The sequence below is a fragment of the Elephas maximus genome, chromosome 13 (genome assembly GCF_024166365.1).
Source record: "Elephas maximus indicus isolate mEleMax1 chromosome 13, mEleMax1 primary haplotype, whole genome shotgun sequence".
Taxonomy (NCBI): domain Eukaryota; kingdom Metazoa; phylum Chordata; class Mammalia; order Proboscidea; family Elephantidae; genus Elephas; species Elephas maximus.
The window spans coordinates 69,888,813-69,911,290 of NC_064831.1; the positions used below are offsets into that span (position 1 = coordinate 69,888,813).

The following is a 22,478-nucleotide window of genomic DNA, read 5'->3' on the forward strand; positions in this document are numbered from 1 at the left end:
GGTAGAGAGTAAAGCCAGAGATTTTTTTCTCTTCAAAATGGCTTTTTTGGTTTTTCTTTTTTTTTAGCTGCTGCAGCTTTTGCACTTTACCCCTTAGGTCTTAAGGAACCTTAGTTGTACACCTGCATTTGGCCCTGCATAACCTTTTCATTTATAGCTAAGGTACACAAACTGGGGGGGAGGCTGATGAGGACTGGCTTTGCCATTTAGATTATGTGGGAGACATTTGCTGTAAATTGAATGAGCTGCCTGTGTAGCTTCCAAGATTTTGAGAAATGGATATTGCATGCATGCTTTAAATGTGATATGCTGAAAAGTATAACTCCGTAAATTTTGAGATGGTATGTAAAGTGCCTAGTACAGTGCCTCCCTTTGCGTATCTCTCCTATCTGCAAAATGGAAATAAAACCAACCTATTTTCTTCCAGATGGTGGTTGTCTTGGTCTTACTCTTTCCAGCAGATGTCCTTTGATAGGTGATTATGTACAGTTTCTTGGAAGTTTTATTTCTCTGTGATACTTTTCTGTTGGTTGGTTGACCTCTTTCATGTGGGAGGGGGACTGGTGAATAGAGCGGGGGTGTAAATTTTATTTATACAAACTTTTCCTGACAACTCCAGTGGTTCTATGGGACAAATGGCTCACACTGGCACCTTTCCCTCCATCAGTTACTTATATTTGGCTTTTCTTCTCTTTGGTAAGTCGTTTGCCATTCCTTCATTCACTTACCATCATCATAAATATATTGTGGTTCAGGATTACGGTTGGTCCTGTTTCATTGAAGACAAAGTTTATGTTCCTGCATCTTGTTCTGCTTGTTATAGCATGAGTTTTGAGAGAGAAGAGAAACGTTTTTGCTCTGCAATCTTGAAATTGGAAGATCCCATGTTCTTTTTCAGTTTTTTCACAGTGTTTCTCCAGCAATTCAGAGTTAAGCATGTAAAATGAACCATCATCACCCCAGCAGTAGTAGTTCAAGGTGGATCATCTTGGGAGCCTTGGTGGCACAGTGGCTATGTGCTTGGCTGCTGACTGAAAGGTTGGCAGTTGAAATTCACCAGCTGCTCCTTGGGAGACAGATGGGGCAGTCTGCTTCTGTAAGGATTACAGCCTTGGAAACTCTATGGGGCAGGTCTCTGTTCTTTAGGGTTGCTGTGAGTCGGAATCTACTCAGCAGTGGGTTTGGTTTTGGTTATTTGTTTATCTTCTTGTTAAACTCTCCCTATGACCTTAAACTCCACTTCCCCAAAATTTTACTCATAATTTTTATGCCCCCAAATCTGTGTAGTGGGTCTCTATTAATATTATCCTTATTTTAACACCATGCTTATTAAAAACTGGTGAAAAAGTAAAACTTACGCTTGGTTCCTATCAGCTATTATAGTTAGTACTAGCCATATGTTCTTATGTCTAGCCTGCAAAAACATTTGCTAAAATTTCAAATAGTAATTTTGCGAAGTTTATAGTGGGAAATCATTGGATTTTTTTGAACAGTTCTTTTGGGGGACAGTGAGGTGTAGGGGTTGGGAGATGTATCCTTTGGCCTATTTTAGTTGACCGAAATTATTCTAAAGTTATCACCATCACAGGAATTTGAAATTATTTTCTTTTCAGCTGTAAATACGTATTGTGTGCTCTTTGCTAAAGTAATGTTTTCCATTATATACCTGAAGTACCACCAGTTGCTGTCGAGCTGATTCTAAATTGTGGCGACCCATATATATCAGGGTAGAACTGTGTCCCATAGGTTTTCAGTGCCTGATTTTTTTGGAAGTAGATCGCTAGGCCTTTCTTCTGACATGCTTCTGGGTGGACTCGAACCTCCAGCCTTTCAGTTAAAATCTGAGCACATTAACAGTTTGCATCACCCATCGACTCCATGTATCTAAAGTAGTGGTTCTCAAACTTGAACATATTATACATTAGAATCCCTTGGGAGCTTCTTGTTGTTAGGTGCCATTGAGTCAGTTCTGATTCATAGCAACCCTGTGCATAACAGGACAAAACATTGCCTGGTCCTGCTCCATCCTCACAGTCGTTGCTGTGTTTGACCCCATTGTTGGAGCCACTGTGACAGTCTATCTCGATGAAGGTCTTCCTCTCTTTCCCTTCCTTCTTTACCAAGCATGATGCCCTTCTCCAGGGACTGGTCCCCTCTGATAACATGTCCAAAGTACATGAGGCGAAGTCTCGCCATCCTTACTTCCAAGGAGTATTCTGGCTGTACCTCTTCCAAGACAGATTTGTTTGTTCTTCTGGCAGTCTGTGGTATATTCAGTATTCTTCACCAACACCATAATTTAGAGGCATCAGTAACCCATTGCTGTTGAGTTGATTCCTACTCATAGCAACCCCATAGGACAGAGTAGAACTGCCCCATAGGGTTTCCAAGGAGCAGCTGGTAGATTCGAACTGCTGACCTTTTGGTTAGCAGCTGAGGCATCAATAGAGAGTACTGATCCTTGGACCAGGGAACCCTGGTGGAGCAATGGTTAAGTGCTTGGCTGTTAATGGAAAGGTTGGTGGTTGGAGCCCACTCAGCAGCTGCTTGTGAGAAAGAGTAAACCACCTCCTTCCATAAGTATTACAGCCACGAAAACCCCATGGGGTGGTTCTACTCTCACCTGGTGTAGCTGTGAGTCAGGATTGACACAGAGGCACCTAACAACAATCTCGGGACCCAGCTTGAGTGATTCATTAAGTATGGGTTGGGGCCTACGAATTTGTAATTTTCTGATGTCATTAACCCATGATATTTGAGAAACACTGATCCGAAGGCTGTTTAGGGAAATCCATGTTTAGTGATCAATCCAGGAAAACTCCAACTTTTTAAACTCGCTTATCTTGAAATTTTGAATCACGCTGTCTAGGTTTTTGAGACTTTAACTTAAAAGCAATGTGTTGATACCTTTTTGGTTGAGTAGGAGCCAGTTGGACTTCATCCAGCAGATTTTTAAGACTAATAGGGAAGTCATTATAGGGCCCATTCTTGGTGAAGTGGAAACAATTTTCATCTGGATGCTGAATGGGGTCAAAGAGTATGTTGCCCAGCAATTTATTTTGTGGCTTTTATAACTACACACAGAAACCGAAGAGGAAAGCCTGATCTTGGCTAACTTTTTTTTTTTTTTAAAGACCTGTCAGACAATTTGTAGGTCATATATCACTAACACAGGGACTTACAGTTATCAAGGTGATCTTACTAATGTTGAAACCAGATCAGTGCAGATTCAGGTGTGATTGACTCCTGAGTGGTTTTAAAACTAATGTGCTTCTATTTTTCCCTAATTAAGGGAGACTTGAAAATTAGTCAAATTGCTTGTGTTTTTTCAGCATTAAAAACCAAAAAAACCTGTTGCCGTTAAGTCAATTCTGACTTAGAGCAACGCTATAGGACAGAGTAGAACTGCCACATAGGGTTTCCAAGGCTGTGAATCCTTATGCAAGCAGACCGCCACATTTTTCTCCCATGGAGTGGCTGGTGGGTTCAAACCACCAACCTTTCAGTTAGCAGCCAAGCTCTGGAACCACTGTACCACCAAACCTCCTTTATTCAGCATTAGAAGTAGTGAAAGTACACATGTAGCCTGCTTTAACGGTGCAAAAAGGGGACTTACTCAATTGCACTTGCATACAGTTTTTGTTGGAATGTTTTTCTTAAAAGACCTATGTTTGCTGTTAAATTCGTGAAGAGAATTTACAAAAATTGGGAAGTCTTAACAAGCAAAGGAAGTCCTGAGTGGTGCAAACAGTTAACACGATGGGTTGCTAACGGAAAGGGTTCAAGTCCACCCAGAGGTGCCTCAGAAGATCGACTTATGGAATTTAAAAAAGGCAATTGAAAACCCTGTAGAGCACAGTTCTACTCTGACACATGTGGAGTTGACGTGAGTTGGAATCAACAATTGGCTTACTGGTTTTTAACAAACAGGGACTTGTCATTTGGCAGGCTATTTTTAGATCATCATAGATTAATCTACTGATGACTCTTTAATGGCCTAGGAAGGAGCTAATTTAGACCTGATTAGTATGTTCTACACTGCTAAAGCATCCCTTGATTGATCCAATAAAAATTAAAGATGGAAAACACTTTGGTAATTTGAGCTTTACATGGACCATTGGATTTCTTATAGTGAACATACAGGGGTTCAGGGTTTGTGTTTGTTTTTGTGATGCTGATAAATGCAAGTCATAAGTTAAATCTATTATGTAAACATTTAGTGCCTGTTCTGGGTAGGTGTGCCACATGCTAGAAATACAATGGTGTCTAAGACAGATGGCTCCTAGAATGTAGTGTGATCAAAAGATAATGACCTGAAAATTACATGGTTTACTTTGGCCAGCAAAGTGACTTGTGCTTTGTTTTTGACTAGTAGTAATGCTTTTATATTTAGCTTTCTTTTTTTATATATATCTATCCCATTTGTAGAAGATAATATTTATCTGCCAAATCACTGTTAACCAAGATAATCAGAGAGAATTTATAGAAAAAAATTGGTGTGGTGTTGTGTGTTTGTTTTATCAACTGTGTTCTTAATGAGCAGAATATAGAAAATTGATCACGGTATTTAAAACATATCAATTATTCAGTATTAACATTTTTAATTAGATGGGTAATAATATCTTAATTTATTCACCCTTCTAAATGATAAGAGTCACTGGATTTGTGTCTTACATCTTTGTGTCCCTCACAGCTGTGCACATAGTGACAGACCATTCTGTAGAATCTCCTTCGATTTGGGTTTGTGTCATGTTTCCTCATGATTAAAGTAGAAACGTAGTTTTGGCAGGAATGCTACATATGTGATGGTCTGTGCCTCTCCGTGTATCACATCAGTAATCATATGTCCATTTCTCCCCTCATCAGTGATATTAACTTTGATCTTTTGATTAATGTGATGTCACCAGGGCCCTCCCTTTAGAAGTTAGTGGTTTTCCTTTTGTAATTAACTTTGGGGGAGATGCTTTAAGAGTGTCAGTATATAGTGTTTCTCATCAAACTTTTATCTATTAGTTTTATCTTTTGGTAATTCTTGCCCAAATAAATTACTGTGATATCTTTCTCAAATAATGCACCCATGTAAATACTGCGCCCACACATATAATATGAGGAAATGATGAAACTAAGTAAAACAGTTCTGGTGGTGTTGTTGTTAGGCGCCTTTGAGTCCTTTCCGGCTCATAGTGACCCTGTGTACAATAGAAAGAAACATTGCCCAGTCCTGCGGGCACAAATGATTCTAAAACGAAATTCTTGCCTACCTAGCCTGTGGCCAGGTGAAGAAGGATCTATACGATGAAGTCACATACCTCTATAGTAGTATTCAGTGGTGTCAGATACTGAATGGGAAATTTTTATTTCTTAATTTTAACTTAACAGCCCCTTTTATGTAAGCTATAATAGTAAAGGCACTCCTTAAAATTTTAGAAGATTAAAATGTGCTGCATAATAAATTTTAACTGTTTCAACTGTGTTTCATGTTAAATGTGTTACAGGAATGAATCTGAAGTCTGCTGCAGTAAAACACTGAAGGCTTTAAAATGTTTTCTTGCATAAAACTCAAACTTTAAGTAACTGCTTATGAGGATAGGGAAGGCAGGAAGCTAATGTCTGTCTCAAGATACAGGACAGCTGTTTGCTCATCAACCTCAACTGTGTGAGTAGAGACTTAAGCTTGTAACCCTATGTAATTGGACGTAGTAACTTAATTAAAAAAAAAATTTTTTTAATCTAAAGCACTTGAAGGTACACTTAAGTCGGCATGATTAGACATTTTTTAGGTCTTTTTTTGGGAGGGGTGGGTAGGATATGAGGGTGGAGTGGGTGGTATAAAATATTTTTGAACAGTAACACTCATAACTGAGTATCATAGTGAACATGTATCCTTAGAATTATTCTAAGCATTGGAATTTGCATTACTAATCTTAGTATTGTGAAGCAAAAGATTCTAATTCTTTAGTTGGGTGATTATTTTGTAGTTGATTTCAGCCTTTTTAAATTGATACTCTGACCAAGGAGTCATAAAAAATGTGTTCTAGGGATATGGTGTTTGATATTCATATAGAAAATTGCTTCTGAAAATAATGTAATAACTTTAATAATTTCAAAAGCTAATATTTTTAGATAGTTCAATTTCTTTTCATCAGAGAGCAGATATACTTCAAAATAAAGAGAATTCTTGGTCCCTAAGTACAGTTGGAAGTCTTAAACTTTTCAACTTATTTTTTTTAAGTGCTGTATAAGGAAACTGGTTAAGTGGTTAAGCGTTACAGCTGCTAACCAAAGGGTCAGCAGCTTGAATCCGCCAGGCGCTCCTCGGAAACTCTGTGGAGCAGTTCTACTCTGTCCTGTAGGGTCACTATGAGTTGGAATCGACTCAACGGCACTGGGTTTGGTTGGTTATAATATAAATCATGTTGAAGGAAAAAAAGATCTTTTTCTTTTCTTAGTACTTAAAAAAATTATCACATTAACAATCTATTTTGGGGGTTCTGGGTTTTTTTCAACTTTCCCGTTTTGTTTTTTTTTTTTCACTGTCATGGGTTTAGGAGTACAAATCTTAATTGAATGTGTTCCACGCCCCATTTAGAAGATTCCATGGTTTGTACAGATGGAATGATGAAAGTATAAAACATTGCAGTGATTCAAATATAAAACATTGCATTGAGCAAAATCATGAGCATCTAGATATTTATAAAATCTTGTTAACTGTTACATGAGGATTAGAACGAATGTTACTTGCATGGTGCGTTTGCAGTGAGATGAATTTGCTTTCTCTTTCACATCCAAACATGTTGGCTGAAGGAAAACCGGAATTGACTGTTTTGAGAATCATTGAGGGACAAGATATTTAGAAAACATGTGAAAAATATACACTGAATATAGATACTGTTATGAAAGTGTTGGAGGGTGTTTGACAGAAATGAAGGAGATACATGTAGCTGCATTCAAAAGTAGTGAAAAACTTAAAGGTGGAGTGTTTTCAATTTGCCCAATTCTTTTCTGTATTGGCCAGTAGATTTGCAGCGCTCTCTGAGTTTCCAAAGGTTATCTAGTTCTGATCTTTCAGTAGCTCTACAGAAGAAATTTTATAATCTCCTTGATTAATGATGACAAATCTCACCTTAATGAAGTTTTAAGATATGTAATGTGAGATTTAACTCCCGTTAAAAAGCTGAGTTTAGTTTGGTGCTGGTATTTTGTTTACAGTACTCTAGCATGCTTCTTTCCTCTGTCTTTTTTAATTAGTATCAAAAATAGAGAAAATTCAAGGTTGAAGGAAGCCTTTGGAACACAGTAATGAAACTTCGATTTTTAAAATAAGATTAAACAGACACAATAGGAACAGGAGAAGCCTTTTATAACTATACAATTTGGAGTTAAAAGTTTAAGGTAATAACTTGCTCTCCAAATTCTTTTTCTCCTTTTATCTCACTGAGATGATTCCCTGTGTTCTATATTACTCTTCTACTAAGGGAGTAGAGGAAAGTGTTAAGAAGCTAATTCACTTTGCTAGGAGAGAAAGTACAAGTAGAAGTATGTGAGTACCATACATAAAACTCTTGCTTCTATTCTGCCTCCTCTGCCCTGCCCTATCGTTTACCTCACCACTATCGTGTAGGCCTCTCATTGATCCTGCATCCACTTCTATGATAGAATTTTACTTAGGTTTAGAAATGTACATCTTTTACTGTTGCATTATGCAGTATGCATTAGGATGGAATTCCTGAGCTATTTTAAGGCCATGTAACATGGTGGTTAAGTACACAGGCTCTAGAGTCAAGGCGACTGGGCTCAGATCCTTGATGGTCCTGTGGTATTGAGCAGATTACTGTGCCTCAATTTTCTAATCTGTAAAATAATATAGTAATAATTTACTATCTTATAGGGTAGTCGTGAGTCATCAATACATGCAAACTGTGATTATCATCATTATTAAGCCTCTCTTCCTTGCCATGGAAGAATACTAGGTAGTATATTATAAACCCTCAAAATAATTAACAGATATTAAGGCCTTAGGATTAAGAATTTGGAAATCACAAAGTAAGGTATTTTCAGTTAGGTATCATTAGAGATATCCCCAGTGCAGTAGAACAGAAGTCCTTACTTTCTGTTCTCAGGCTGCTGCACGCACTAGCCCCATTTCAAATGCTTAGTAACCACATGTGGCCACTGTTATGGGACAGTGCTGTTGTAGATAGTTGAATCTAAATCTAGGAAATGTGTTTACATTACATATGACATTGATGAGACAGCACTATTTTGTGTGCACATGAAAGATTAGCTCTTCTATCAGCTGTAACTCCACAGCATAAGGGGAAAGGAAGCAAAAATATTTTCTAAGAATTGGTGACGGTTAGGCATATTTTTTTTAGTTTTAGGGAAAGTGATTTTTAAGTAATTTACAAAATTCATAATGTTATTTTTAGATAAAGGAATGGACAGGTGAGTCAGGCAGCACTGAAATGCATGAGTTCTGTCAGCAGTGACTACTTCTTGGATTAAAATGAGCAGTCTGTGTGCTTTATGGAAACAGACTAATTTTTATATTTAAATGATAGTATTTTTCTAGTCTAGAAGCACCTTTGAAGACTGGCAGTGTTATGAGTCGTACCTTAATTCGGGAAGAACTAGGCATCAGTTAATGGTTTTATTGTAAGGATAAGAATTTTATCTGTTTAGGTACTAAAGGCCAAAAGTAGTCTGGATTCACTTTTACAGTGTGGTTAGAAATATTCTGGGTGTTAGGAGAGATACCAAGAAGTATAAACGTGGTCTTATGTTCTAAAAGAACTCACTGTTTAGTGGGGACTACTCTAATCAGAGACCAGAACCTATGGGAACACAAATCCATTCTAACTGAAGAGAAAGGGGACTATTAAAAGGATTTATGGAAAGTCTTATGGAATTGAATTGGTATATGCTTATGGATTTGATATTCTCCACTGTATCTCCTTCCCAGACTTTAGATTGGTTCATTGGGTCAGGTATTCAACTAGGTCTAATTAACTTGTCTGGAGGGAGGGGTTATCCCATGGTACCAACAGGACAGAAGAGCTAAGAGCTATAGGTAGTACAGATTCTATTAGAAGGGAATGCAAGCAGGGAGGCAATGATTGGCATATGTCTAACTTCAGTTTCTTTAAGTGATTAAGAAGATGTGTGTGTGTGGGTAATGTTATCCCCCTCCTTAGGGATATAGTAAGGACTAAATGAGATAACCGACATAAAGTGCTTAGCACAGTGCCTAGTGCATAATAAACCCTGCCAAAAAACCACTTCTATCGGGTCAATTCCGACTCATAGTGACCCTATAGGACAGAGCAGAACTGTCCCATAGGATTTCCAAGGCTGTAAATCTTTAAGGAAGCTGACTGCTACATCTTTCTCCCGTGGAGCAGCTGGTGGGTTCAAACTGCAGACCTTTCTGTTAGCAGCTGAACACTTCAACCTCTGCACCACCAGGGCTCCTCAGTACATAATAGCAGTAATAATAACAAGAGCTGACATTTTCAGTGAGTGCTCACTGATACATATCTAGGTAGGTAGCTTTCTTAGCCAAGTTTTTAATTAGGGAAAAAGTTTGGAAAACTTGACAGGATGAATTGATTGCTGCTCAGAGCATTTTAATTCAGAGGGTAGTGTCCCTGTAATTGAGCTGGTGGCCTAGTCATGTAAGCTCTAAAGTGCTCTTGATAATATATTTACTCTACCCCAGATTGACTTAGGTTGAGCATTGTATGCTCTTAATCAGGAACTTAGAATGGGGTTTCCAAATTTGTTTTAGTCCTTTGAAACTCTTTGTTCAAATGAAATCTTTTGCAGACACCTGATGCGTAAAAGTACTAAAAAGGAACTGTTCTGCCTGAAGTAGGACTTTGTGGCCCAGCCTGCCTTCTCAGTCTTCTCCCCACCCCTGTTCTTCTGCCTCAGTGGTCCTTGATAAAACAAAAGCACAATTCTGAGAAATAAAGATAATGAAGGATTGCCTACATTGCAAGCATGAATGATATGTTTAAGATTGTATTTTTCACTCTTTAGCTTCTTATAGACTAGCATTCAACTGAAGTTTGCCATCAACTAAAGTTTATATTGAAAAGTATATATTGAAAGGTAATACAAGCCCCAGAAATTTGTATTTTACTGTAGAGATAATTGTTGACCACTTTATATATTTTGTACTACATATGAACTGTGGGTGAAATGCTCTTGTATTATCAGGATCAGGTTTAATTGTACTTCTGAGCAGTTGATTTTGTCTTCTGAATATTGAGCCTAGTTATATTTTTTTCTTTGCATTAGCTAGTAGGAAGGACAGAGTCAAATAGGAGTCTTCTGTCTAGCAGTTACATAGATCCTTATGGTCATGCATGATGTTTATTGACAATATTCTTGACTTCTCATTTTTTCTGCCATTTTCCCTTTGATTGACACTTTTCATTTTCATGTTGTCATAGTGAATATTTTTAAAATCATCTTAAATCCTTTTCAGAACAACATGAAGTATATAAAAAATGGTAGTGAATGTTAAACCCTCTTCTCGTTCTAGGGTGTGAGATTCCCTGTTGCATATATGATTAAGTTTAGACTTCTTAGTGTGAGTACAAAGCCTTCATGATATGGCTTTACTCTATTTCTGGGATCATTTCCCACCATGCTGTATTCCAGGCACATGGAACTCTTGCCCCTAGTAGACCACATACTCACTGTTATCGTTCCCCACAAGTGTAAGTACTAAGTATAAATATCTGGTAAATATTTGTTGGCAGTTATCCAGAGTAATTGATGCATCATTTTATAAACTTTTGAGAGGAAGATGTTAGAGACCATTCCCTCACACTTTAAACAAGAAAGTGGTGTCTTCCAGGTGGACGTGAGGTGGATTCAAAGGGATCTCCTAGTAAGTGATGACTCACTATCTGCGTGTAAAGTCACTTTACGTACCTGTTCTTTGTGAGCTGTGAGTAAATAAGGAATCTTGGATTTATGACTGCCGCAGAGAGTTTGCAACTCTGGCTGTCATGATTAGCTGCAGATGTTTGACTTAAATAAGCCACCTAATTCTGAACTGAGCTCTATATATAGCTGTTTATGGGTTATAAAGTGTTCTCACAGTCACTGTACCATACGATCCTTCCGCAAATCCTGTGAATTAGAAAGGATAGGTATCATTTCTTTCTTCATATGAGGACCATGTTTTCCAAGTAGGAAATAGCAGAATCATAACTTTAAGCTAAGTCAGTCCATTGTTTTTTTCACTATGCTGTGGTGTTGTTATTAGGTGCCATGGAGTCTGTTCTGACTCCTAGCAACCTTAGGTATAACAGAACTTAACATTGCTCAGTCCTGCCCCATGCTCACAATCGTTGCAATGTTTGAGCCCATTGTTGCAGCCACTGTGTCAGTTCATCTCCTTGAAGGTCTTCATCTTTTTCACTGACGCTCTACTTTACCAAGCATAATCCTTTCTCCAGGGATTTGTCTTTCTTGATAACATGTCCAAAGTGAGGTGAGGTCTAACCATCCTCGCTTTTAAGAAACATTCTGGCTGTACTTTTTCCAAGATAGATTTGTTTGTTTTTCTGGCAATCAATAATATATTCAGTATTCGTCACCCTCACTGTTATTCAAATGCATCAATTCTTTTTCGACCTTCCTCATTCTTTGTCCAGCTGTCGCATGGATATGAGGGAATTGAAAATACCATGGCTTGGGTCAGGAGCACCTTAGTCCTTGAGGTGACATCTTTGCTTTTGAACACTTTAAAGAGGTCTTTTGCAGCAGATTTGCCCAGTGCAATATGTCATTTGATTTCTTTTCTGCTGTGCTTCCATAGCTGTTCATTGTGGATCCAGGGAAAATGAAATCCTTGACAACTTCAATATGGTCTCCGTTTATCATGATATTGCCACTATGCCATACTACACATCAAGTTCACTTGTGTAAATAACAGTTGTTTTGCAGACATTTATATTTATGCCTCTTCTCGTAATACATTTGTTGCTCCTCCCCTCAAGATACTACGTTTTAACTAAAGTAGAGAAATCAGTATCTGGAATATTCTGCATTCATTTTGGGGATACATTTTTCCATACCTCTGTGAGGTAAGGAGCCCTGGAGGTGCAGTGGTTAAGTGTTTGGCTGGTAACCAAAAGGCCGGCCAGCCAGCCGCTCCTTGGAAACCCTATGGGGCAGTTCTGCTCTGTCCTATGGGGTTGCTATGAGTCAGAATCAACTTGACGGCAGTAGGTTTTTGTATGAAGGTAAAGTGATAAATCCCAGAACTTTGTGTTTTTTGGTGCTTCTTAGCATTTTGTTTGTGTGTGTGTGTGTGTGTGTGTGTGTGTGTGTTTTTAGCATTTCGTGTTTTTGTGACTGATAGGAATATTGTAATCATTGAGTTAGATGTAGTATCTGTTCAAATACGTGAAAATCAGACGTTTACATTCCTATCCTTTTGCTTGTGTTGATTCTCATGGGCAGAACCGTGTACCGTAAACTTCTGTCTCTTACAGTACCTAGCAGAGTGATAGGTACCACAATCAGATATCTGGTAAATAAGTGTATCAAAGCATCCTTGAATAAAAACGCTATGACAGAAGAGGGTAAAACTGACTTACAGTCTCAGACTTTTACTGTGTCTTCCTTGGTAATATTCCAGCTAAAGTGTTTTGAAAATTATTTACTTGTTCATTCCACATACATTTGAGTACCTCCTATGTGCTTGTCATTGATCTAGAGCAGGGGTTGGCAAACTATGGTCCACTGGCCAGATCCAGCTGGCTAGTGTGTCCAATCTGACGGAATGCCTTTTCTTGTAAAGAAAGTTTTACTGGAATACAGTCATGCTCATTCTTTTACATATTGTCTATGTCTGCTTTCACGATAGCAAGGCAGAGTTGAGTGTTGTGACAGAGACCACATGGCTCACAAAGCTTAAAGTATTTACTGGCTAGCCTTTTACAGAAAAAGTTCATCAATCCCTAATCTGAAAAAAATAAATTAATAATTGTTTGTTTTTCCTCTCTTATGTTACAGTGTTTCTGTTTTTATAGACGATATTCTTTGTTCATTGTTCATATTTCAATTCACGTTGAAGGACAGTGTTGATTATTATAAGTAGCTGGCAGTTGTGCCTCTGAATTCATGTATCAGTTTTTTCAGTTGACCTTTCCTCTGAAAAGGGAGGCAGATTAGGAGCTGTATGCTCAGATTCCGTCAAGGTAGAGTACAATTTAGGGTATGTGGATAGGAAACTAGAATGAGAAAGCCTTTAAGCTTTAAGGTCAAAGGAGGGAAGGAAGAGAATGCTTAAGTATATGGATCTTATGTATGTGGATCTTGTTTTAAATGTTAGTCTTTTTGAGAAATGGACAAATATTCATGAATGTGGAAGCCAAGAGGAGAATTTTGAGTTGGCTTTTCTCGCTTTTTCAAAAAAGAACATTGAGTAGCTTTGTGTAGAGAATTCTATATGTAGCGTATTCTAATTCTTTAAGGTATGTAATACGGAACCTAGGTCAGTTTGAGAACGTAAAATTGACTACAACTTAATTTACTCATAAAAAATTATAATGTTTGGAATGCTAAATTAGCTGGACTGCTAAAGGAACCCCTCTCTGAGTAGACTGAATTGGGAAAAGATGCCCAAAAGGTGGGAGCATGACGCTGGGCGTCATCATGGAGTACAAAAACTGCCTAACTGAATGTAGCAGACCCTGCTGGCAGACCTAGGTCTCCCCTCAGACACCAAATTCAATTTCTTTAAAAAGAACCTGTTCTGGTTTCTTGCCTTGGGATAAATACTTGGATGCTAGTGGTGGTATGCAATTGGGTGGGGTTGGCAAAGCTTCTTGGCAATTCATTGCCAGCATTTATTCATTCTATAAATATTGAATGCCTACTGTGTACCAAGCATTATTTTAAGCATCATTGAACAAAATAGGCAAAATCCTTCTCCTTATGGAAGTAACATTTTAGTAATGGAGAGACAAAGTATAATTTGATAGTAAAGACTGAGATAAGGGCATTGGAGAAAAATAAAACCGGAAAGGGTAATTTAGGGACACCGGGGGCAATTTTATATAGGGTAGCAAGGGAAGGCCTCCCTGAGAAGATAATAGTTGAACACAGACCTGAAGGAGTTGTGAGAGCCTAGCCAAAAGGATCTCTGGAGGATAGAGAGGGCACAGCAAGTACAAAGGCCTTGAGATGGGAACTCGCCTGGTATTCTTGGCAGTATATATGATAGGGAGAGGAACAGGCGAGGAGGTCAGAAGTAATGGGAGGCGCAAGATTATGGAGAGCCTTTAGGTCAGGTAAGGAGTTTGGCTTTTACTCTTTGTGAAGTGGGAAGCCATTGGAGGCTTTTGAATAAGCAAGCAGTGTGATTTGGCTTACATTTTAACAGGATCACTGGATGCTGTATTGAAAATAGACTATAGGAGGATAAGACTAGAAGCAGGGGACAAGTTCTTGGACCAAGATGTGACAGTAGGGTGGTGAAGAGTAATCAGCTTCTGTATACGTTGTGAACAAAGAACTGATAGAAATTGCTGAGGAATTGAAAAAGGGTTATCAGTGACTCCATTTTGTTGACCTGGAAGGATGATATCATTAAGTGATATGGGAAAGACTACAGGTGGAGCTGGTTTTATTAGGAATTTGGGCAAGCTTGAAGTATTTGATAGACATTTAACAGTATATTTTAAGTAAGGGATTAGATATGCTAATCTGGACTTAAGCGGAAAAGTCCACTTTGAAATAAGACTTTCAGAAGACTGGATGATATAATCTATAAGTATAGCAGGCAGAGAATAGAAGAGATTCATGGACTGAGCCCAGAAACACTCCACTATTTAGAGGTTCTGGAAATGAGAAAGAACCAGGAAAAGACATGGAACATCAGAAAGATGGGAGGAAAACTAGGGGAAAGTAGTAGTTCATTGAAGTGTTTTGAGGAGGGCGTGAATAGCTGTAGTTAATACTGATGTGAGGTCAAATTAAATGAGGACTGAGAAATGACCTTGTATGGTATTTAATAACCTGGAGGTCATTAGTGATCTTGAGGCAAGTTTTATTGGAGTGGTAGGAGTAGAGTGGGTTCAGTAGAGAACGATCGTAAAATCCAGTGATATGTGAGAAGTGTAATTCATAATGACCAAGTTGGGTATGTTGCAGGAATAGAAAGATGATTTAACATTCACCAAAATCAATATAACTCTCACCACATTGATCGAAAAAGAGGAGAAAATTCATATGATCATCTCAATAGATACAGAAAAAACTTGTGATAAAATCCAGTCACCGTTTATGACAAAAGCTTAGTGCACTAGGAGTAGAAAGGAATTTCTTTAATCTGATAGAGTTGTTTACAAGAGGAAACTATAGTCAACATAATACTTAATGGCGAAATATGGAAAGCTTTCCTTCTGAGACCAAGAACAAAAACAGGACGCCTACTGTATCACTGCTTTTGTTCATCATTGTTTTGGAGGTCCCTGCCAGTACAATAAGGCAAGAAAAAGAAACATGAGTATTGGGAAGGAAGAAATAAATGTCATTATTTGCAGACAACATAATCACATACTGAGAAAATCCAGGTCTGCAGACAAACTATTATAATCAACAGGTGAATTTACCAGGATTTTTAGATACAAGGTCAGTATAAAAAAATCTATTTATATACCAGCAACTGTATTATCACTTGGCTGCATAACAAATTATCCCAAAACCTAGTGGCTTGAAACAACAAACATTATTTCGCACAGTTTCCATGCGTGAGGAATATAGAAGTGGCTTAGCTGAGTGGTTTTTGCTCAGAATGTGTCATGAGATTGCAGTCCAGATGTCAAACAAGGCTGCAGTCATCCAAAGGCTTGATCAGGGCTGGTGGAGCTGCTTCTAATAGCCAGAGGCCTCAATTCCTTACTATGTGGGCCTCTCTGCACGACATGGTAGCTGGCTTCCCTAGAGTGGGGTAACACAAGAAAGAGCAAGGCAGAAACTACAGTGTCTTTTACGGCCTAGACTTGGAAGTGACATACCATCACTGGGATTCTGTTGATCACATAGACCTGTACTGATACAGTGTGGGACGAGGCTATACAAGGGTCTGGATGCCAGAAGACAGCGAGGCCATCTTGGAGACTTGGTATTATGCAACAACAAACAGAGGATGAGATTTTTCTTAAGATGCCATTTACAATAGATTATAAACAAATCAGATACCTAGGAATAAATCTAAGAAAAGATATGTAAGACCTCTCTACTGAATACTACAAAACATAATTGGGAACTTGAGTCCTAAATTAATTGAGGGCTATACTCTGCTTGTACATCTTAGTTTCAACAGTAAAAGTCCGAACAGGTTGGGTTTTTTTTTTAAAACAAATTGGAGAACTGAACCTAAAATCTGTATGAAGAAAAAGATGATACAGAAGAATCCAAATGTGTTAGTAAACGATAGTAACTTAAAACATGATAGCCATATAGGCCAGTAGAATAGACCACGAGTCTAGAAAAAAGATCCATACATATACGGCCATTTGATTCATGGATAAAAGGTTAGACTGTAGTATAGTGGGAAAGGGTAGTCTTTCAGTAAATGGTTTTGGGTTAATTAGATGTCCATACGAAGAAAAAAAATGAACCTTAACCTCTGCCTCATTCCATATAAAATAAATTACAGGTGGATTACAGATCTAAATGTAAATGGTAAAATAATAAAACTTAGAAGAAAAATATAAGTGTGTGTCTTCATGGCCTTGGGGTACACAAAGGCTTATTAAATAGCATACAGAAAGCACTAACTATAAGGAAAAATTGAAAAGTTAGACAAAATTCAGATTAAGATGAATTTTGGTCTCAGAATACCATTCAGAATGAAAAGACAAGCCACAGAGTAGGTAACATATTAAGCAAATGCAAATAATTCAGTGGAAAAAATGTACAAAGAGGATACTTAAATAGCCAGTAAGCATATGCAGATGTGCTCAGCTACTTTAGTCTTCATGGAAATGAAAATTGTAAGACTGCAATGAGAAATCACTACACATCGATAAGAATAGTTAAAAATAGGCAGTTGTATTAGTTTTCTAGGGCTGCTATAACAAATTATCCCAAACAGAAATTTATTCTTTCACAGTTCTGGGGCCAGAAGACCAAAATCACGGTGTTAGTAGGGCCACACTCTCTGGAGTCACTAGGATAGAATCCATTCCTTGTCTTTTCCAGCATTCCTTTGCTTGTGGCTGCATCACCCCAGTCTGTACTTCCAGTTACACTTTGCCATCTGTGTGTCTCCTCTCTGTGTATGTCTCAAAGCTACCTCTGCTTCTCTCTCATAAGGATACATTGATTGCATTTAGGACCTACCTGGATGATCCAGGATAAGCTCCACTCAGTCGTTAACCACGTCTTTTGCCATATAAGGTAATACAGATTCCAGGGATTAGGACGTGGACATATCCTTGGGGCCATCATACAGCCCAATACAGCAGACGATGCTCAGTACTGGTAAGATGTGAAATAACTGCATTGCCAGGGTAGTGTAAGTTTGTATAATCACTTTAGGGCACTATTTGGCAATGTCTGTTAAAGTTGAACATACATATACCCTATTACCCAGCAATTTCACTCCTAGATATATACCCAGCATCCAACAGAAATACGTATATATACCAATCAAAAGATACATACGATAATACTTTTAACTGCAGTTTTTGTAATAGTCCAAAATTGGAAAGTTCCCAAATCCCTATCAACTTTAGAATGAGTAAATGCATAAAATGGAATATAGTATAAAGCAATGGAAATGAATGAACTATATTTAGATGCAGCAGCATGGGTGAATTTCACAAACATGTTGAGAGAAGCCAGACACAGTGTGTGGTGGTGGTGGTGGTAGGTGATGACGAGTCGGCTCTGACCATTTTCAACCCTGTGAACGACAGAACGAAACACTGCCTGGTCCTGCACCATCCTCACAATCATTGTTATACTTGAGCCCGTTGTTGCAGCAGCTGTGTCAACCTGTCTCATTGAGGGTCTTCCTCTTTTTCAGTGACCCTCTACCAAGCATGATGTCCTCCAGGGACTAGTCCCTCCTGAGTACCTGTCCAAAGTATGTGAGATGAAGATAAAAAAAAAATAGACACCGTATAATTCCATTTATAAAACCTGAAGAATAGACAAAACTCATCTGAGTGTTAGAAGCCAGCGTAGTGGTAGAGGAGGTAGTAATAAAAGGGGCATGAGAGGGCTTTTGGAGTACTGATGATATTCTCTTTCTTGATCTGGGTGCTAGTTACACAGTTGTGTTCAATTACACAGTTGTGTTCAATTTGTGAAAATTCATCAAGCTTTAGACTTGGGACTTGTGTACTTTTTTATATGCTAAAAGGAAAATGAGAGTGGGAGTTTGTTACTTCCTATTTTTAAAGTAACTTCTTTTACTTTATGGCAAGATATCTCTTGACTGAACTAGTGCAGCATCATCCATTTTGATATGCATTGATTGTTCTCTTAGGTTGGAGAGTTTCAGAAGCAAGTGTCAGAAAACCAAATCAAATTGAAGCAAAAACAGAATTTATCTCATATTACTGGAAAGTCTAAGCTGTAGAGTTGCTTCAGCAAAGTAGATACAGGAGTTCAACCATCTCTCCCTTGATTCTCCTTCCCAGCCCCATTTCAACTTTGCTTACTTTATTGTCCTTTTAACTCTTAAGCAAGCTGTTTCTGCTTTGTGTCAGTGATGGCGACCAGCAGCACCAGGCTTACACAATTGGTGGTCCCAGAGAATAGTGTGCATCTTTCCCATTTGTGCCTGTAAAATCCAGAGAACGACTGGTTGGCCTAGCTTGAATCATATGCCCAGGCTTGGTTCATGTGTTCCATCCCTTAGGCAGGTCTGGGTCTGGGGAGAAGGGCCCAGGCCTATCCAAACCAAATGAAGTAATGGTCTTGCCACATGAAAGAGAGGTTTTGTTACCTGAAAGGGTGTGGAGGGAAAACATGCTAGGCAGACAAAAGCTGTCTGCTTCAGAAATACAGATACTCTTCAGGCTCAATTGTTTAATAGCTTTGTAGTTATTAAGAAACCACAGATTTATTTAGACTCTATAAGTAGAAAACAGTATGTTAAATAGAGGTGGGTTTATATCAAAAGCATTATTGCCATGTATCACGTTATAGCCGCAGCTCTCCATATAAGCCATGTCTGAGAACACAGATTTAGATGAGATAATGCCTTTAATAAGTTCCTTCCCCTTTATTGAGTGATAACCCACCACTGCCGTCGAGTCCATTCCGCCTCATAGCGACCCTATAGAACAAAGTAGAACTGCCCCATAGAGTTTCCAAGGAGCGCCTGGCAGATTCGAACTGCTGAACTTTTGGTTAGTAGCGATAGCACTTAACCACTACACCACCAGGGTGATAGTATATACTTAACTACGGCAGATGAGCCTTAGCAGGAGCAAATAATACTTAAATTTTACATTCAGCCTTAATTTAGGGAATCCCACAGTTAATAGTACCTATACTTGAGTTTCATTTCTCCCTAGCCCCCCAGCATCATCTGTAGTGATGATTACATTAAAGTCATTTGTTTATTTAATCCAGGGATTGGCAAACTTCTGGCCCTCTGCCTGTTTTAGTTTAGCCTATGAGTCAAACAAAAACAAAGTTTTTTTAAAATAAGATCTTGTGACATTTTTGAAAATTATATGAAATTCAAATTTTAGTGTCCGTGTTAGTTGTCCTCGAGCCTATCCCCTGTGTGCAGAATAGAACTTGCCTCATAGGGGTTTCGAGACCGTGACCCCTCTCTTTCAAGACACCTCTGGGCAGGTTCAAACCACCAACCTTTAGGCTAGTAGTCAAGCACTTAACCATTTATACCACCCAAGAACTCCCTTAAAAAAACCAAACCCAGTGCCGTTGAGTCAATTCCGACTCATAACGACCCTATAGGACAGAGTAGAACTGCCCCATAGAGTTTCCAAGGGGCGCCTGGTGGATTCGAACTGCCGACCCTTTGGTTAGCAGCTGTAGCACTTAACTACTATGCAAGAACTCCCTTAGTGGCCATAAATAGTTTTGTTCCAATACAGCCATGCTTATTTGTTTACATATTGTCTGTGGCTGCTTTTGTGCTCCAGTGATAGAGTTGAATTGTCTAAAATATTTACTGTCTGAACATCTACAGAAAACAACCCCTGTTTTAAACATTGTTAGACAAGTAGTAAATGCGAGCCATCTAAGAGTTCTTCTACCTGTCTTCAGCTGTAAACAAGTGTGAGATTTATCACACTAGTCAGTGGAAACTTTCCTTACAGCAGTAACTGGGAAAATGAGGTTTGTGTTTACTAGAATTAGCTTTGGGGTCTCTTATATATATTTTTAATCTTTTTATATAATGTGTTAAAAGTGATGAATTAATTATTGACTGGGAAAGAATATGTGATGTTCCAAAGATATTATCCTCATGTTAGCCAGACTCGCCCCTTTTTGTCTTTCAGCCCAAGCAACAGCAGGAAAGACAGTCTGACGTAGGGAACTGGGGACTGCTATACAGAGAGAGAGAACTACAAAGTATCCTCAGTACAGTAGGAACCCTAATCCAAAGCCCCTATACTTTTATGAAAGTGAGTAACATTCTTCCCGGTGTTTGATATCAAGTCATACTTTCTGATCTAGTTGCTTTACGAACTTTACTGGACTTTTTTGTGATCTCTGCAAAGGTTCTTGCATGCCCTCCTAACCACCGACCTATGTATAATGCCCATATGATAGCTGGTAGGTTCCAATGTTCAGAACTGTCTTCCTCTTTTGATCAATTGTTATTTTTTAAAATTATAGTAGGGTATACCACTGTACTGTACTTCCTTGCTCTCTCAGTATCTCCATGTGATATAATCACAAAGAGAAGTCTCTGAATTAACCAATTCTGAATAGTTATTTCCCCAGTGATTAAAAAATAAATAAAATTGGACTTACCACTTTGTGCAAATGAACAAATCTGTCTTAGAAGAAGTACAACCAGATTGCTGTACTTGGAATCAAGAATGGTGAGACTGCATCTCACATAGACTTTGGACATGTTGTCAGGAGGGATCAGTCCCTGGAGAGGGACATCATGCTTGGTAAGGTGGAGGGTCAGCAAAAAAGAGGAAGACCCTCAACGAGATGGATTGACACACTGGCAGCAACAATTGTGAGAATGGCGTGGGACCATGCAGTATTTTGTTCTGTTGTGTATAGGGTTGCTCTGAGTCGGAATCAACTAGAGGGCGCCTAACAACAACTTTGTGCCTGCAGTACAGCTTTGAGGTTTAGTGTGCATCCTTGTTTAACTCAACATGTTATGTGCTGTATTTTTACTAAAATAACACATGCCTTCTATATTTGCCATCCATGCCCTCGCCCCACGGGGTATTTTCGTAAGCACTGCTATACCAATGTATTTTATGTGCTACTCTAGAAGTCGTATGTTATTTGCGTAAAAATACGATGTGTGTATGTGTTTATTTTCCGAAAATTAACAGTAAAGATCCCAGATTGGAAAGGCTTTAAGTGTTAGCATAGAGATTGAAAACTTAGATGTTAATACATTAGATCAGTCAGGTAACTGAAAGTTGAAGATAACCTTGAACTGGAAAGTACAGGCCCAGTCTAAAAGGCACCTTAGCTGATGAGTTTAATTGTGTGAACATCAGCCCACTGTTGTTAGGCCTTCCGGTTTTTCAAGAGAAGCTAGAAATCTGGATTTTTATGTGAGGTTTCCCCAATTTTCTAATGCTAACAATTTTTTGAAAACATTAATATGTGCCAGCCAACCAAACATGCTTGTGGGCTAGATTTAACCAGGTTTGCAACATCTCTGGATTAACTCCTATTTCAGGAGGAGAGAAAAAAACAATACAGTGAAAAAGTACATGTATGCATTCTTTAACTGGCTTAGGTTGTTCGTCGTTCTAGTTGAGTAGGCAGTAGTAGTCTTGCTGTTGACTGTTTCAGTATGTAAGATACAAGTACTGAAGCATGAAACATTTTTCGTCAACCTGTTTTGTCTCCTTTTCAACTGAAAATAACCATCTTTTAGTTGACATGAATACTTTTTAGCAATAATGAAATCTATTCAACAAAATATTTTGTGGCGGTTCGTATTAGGTATTAACAGGGGTTTGAAGAAGAACCTTAAGAGTTTAGTTGGGTAAATGAATTATATACCCATGAAGCAGTTGATTAATTCCCCAAAAGGGTGGTAGGGGTGGCTTCTTTAGGAATACAGAGCAGAGAAACGAGTATTGAGGTAGGCAGAAATGTACCCAGAAGAAATAGAATTTAAGCCGTTTCTTGAGATAGGATTATTACAGGCGAAGTGCTGAAGTGGACAGCATTTACTAAGAATGAAGCAGTTTGAGCTAGAAGCTTGTTTCCAGAAATGAACATCATCTCAAACATCTGGGAGCAAA

General features: G+C 38.4%; 1 protein-coding gene across 6 annotated transcripts in view; it reads left to right on the forward strand.

Annotated features, from left to right (window-relative positions):
* Window positions 1–22,478, forward strand: part of ZFAND6 (zinc finger AN1-type containing 6) — a 76,896-nt gene that overhangs the window by 30,817 nt on the left and 23,601 nt on the right. Inside the window, exons 2-3 of one of the 6 annotated variants that reach the window (XM_049852532.1) lie at window positions 5,496–5,656; window positions 20,523–20,648. The exons of 3 other annotated variants lie outside the window; for them this stretch is intronic. The gene's annotated coding sequence lies outside the window, so the exon portion shown is untranslated. Of the gene's footprint in view, window positions 1–5,495; window positions 5,657–18,402; window positions 20,649–22,478 lie in introns of those variants that run through there. 2 more of the 6 variants (XM_049852531.1, XM_049852534.1) reach the window with 2 other exon arrangements.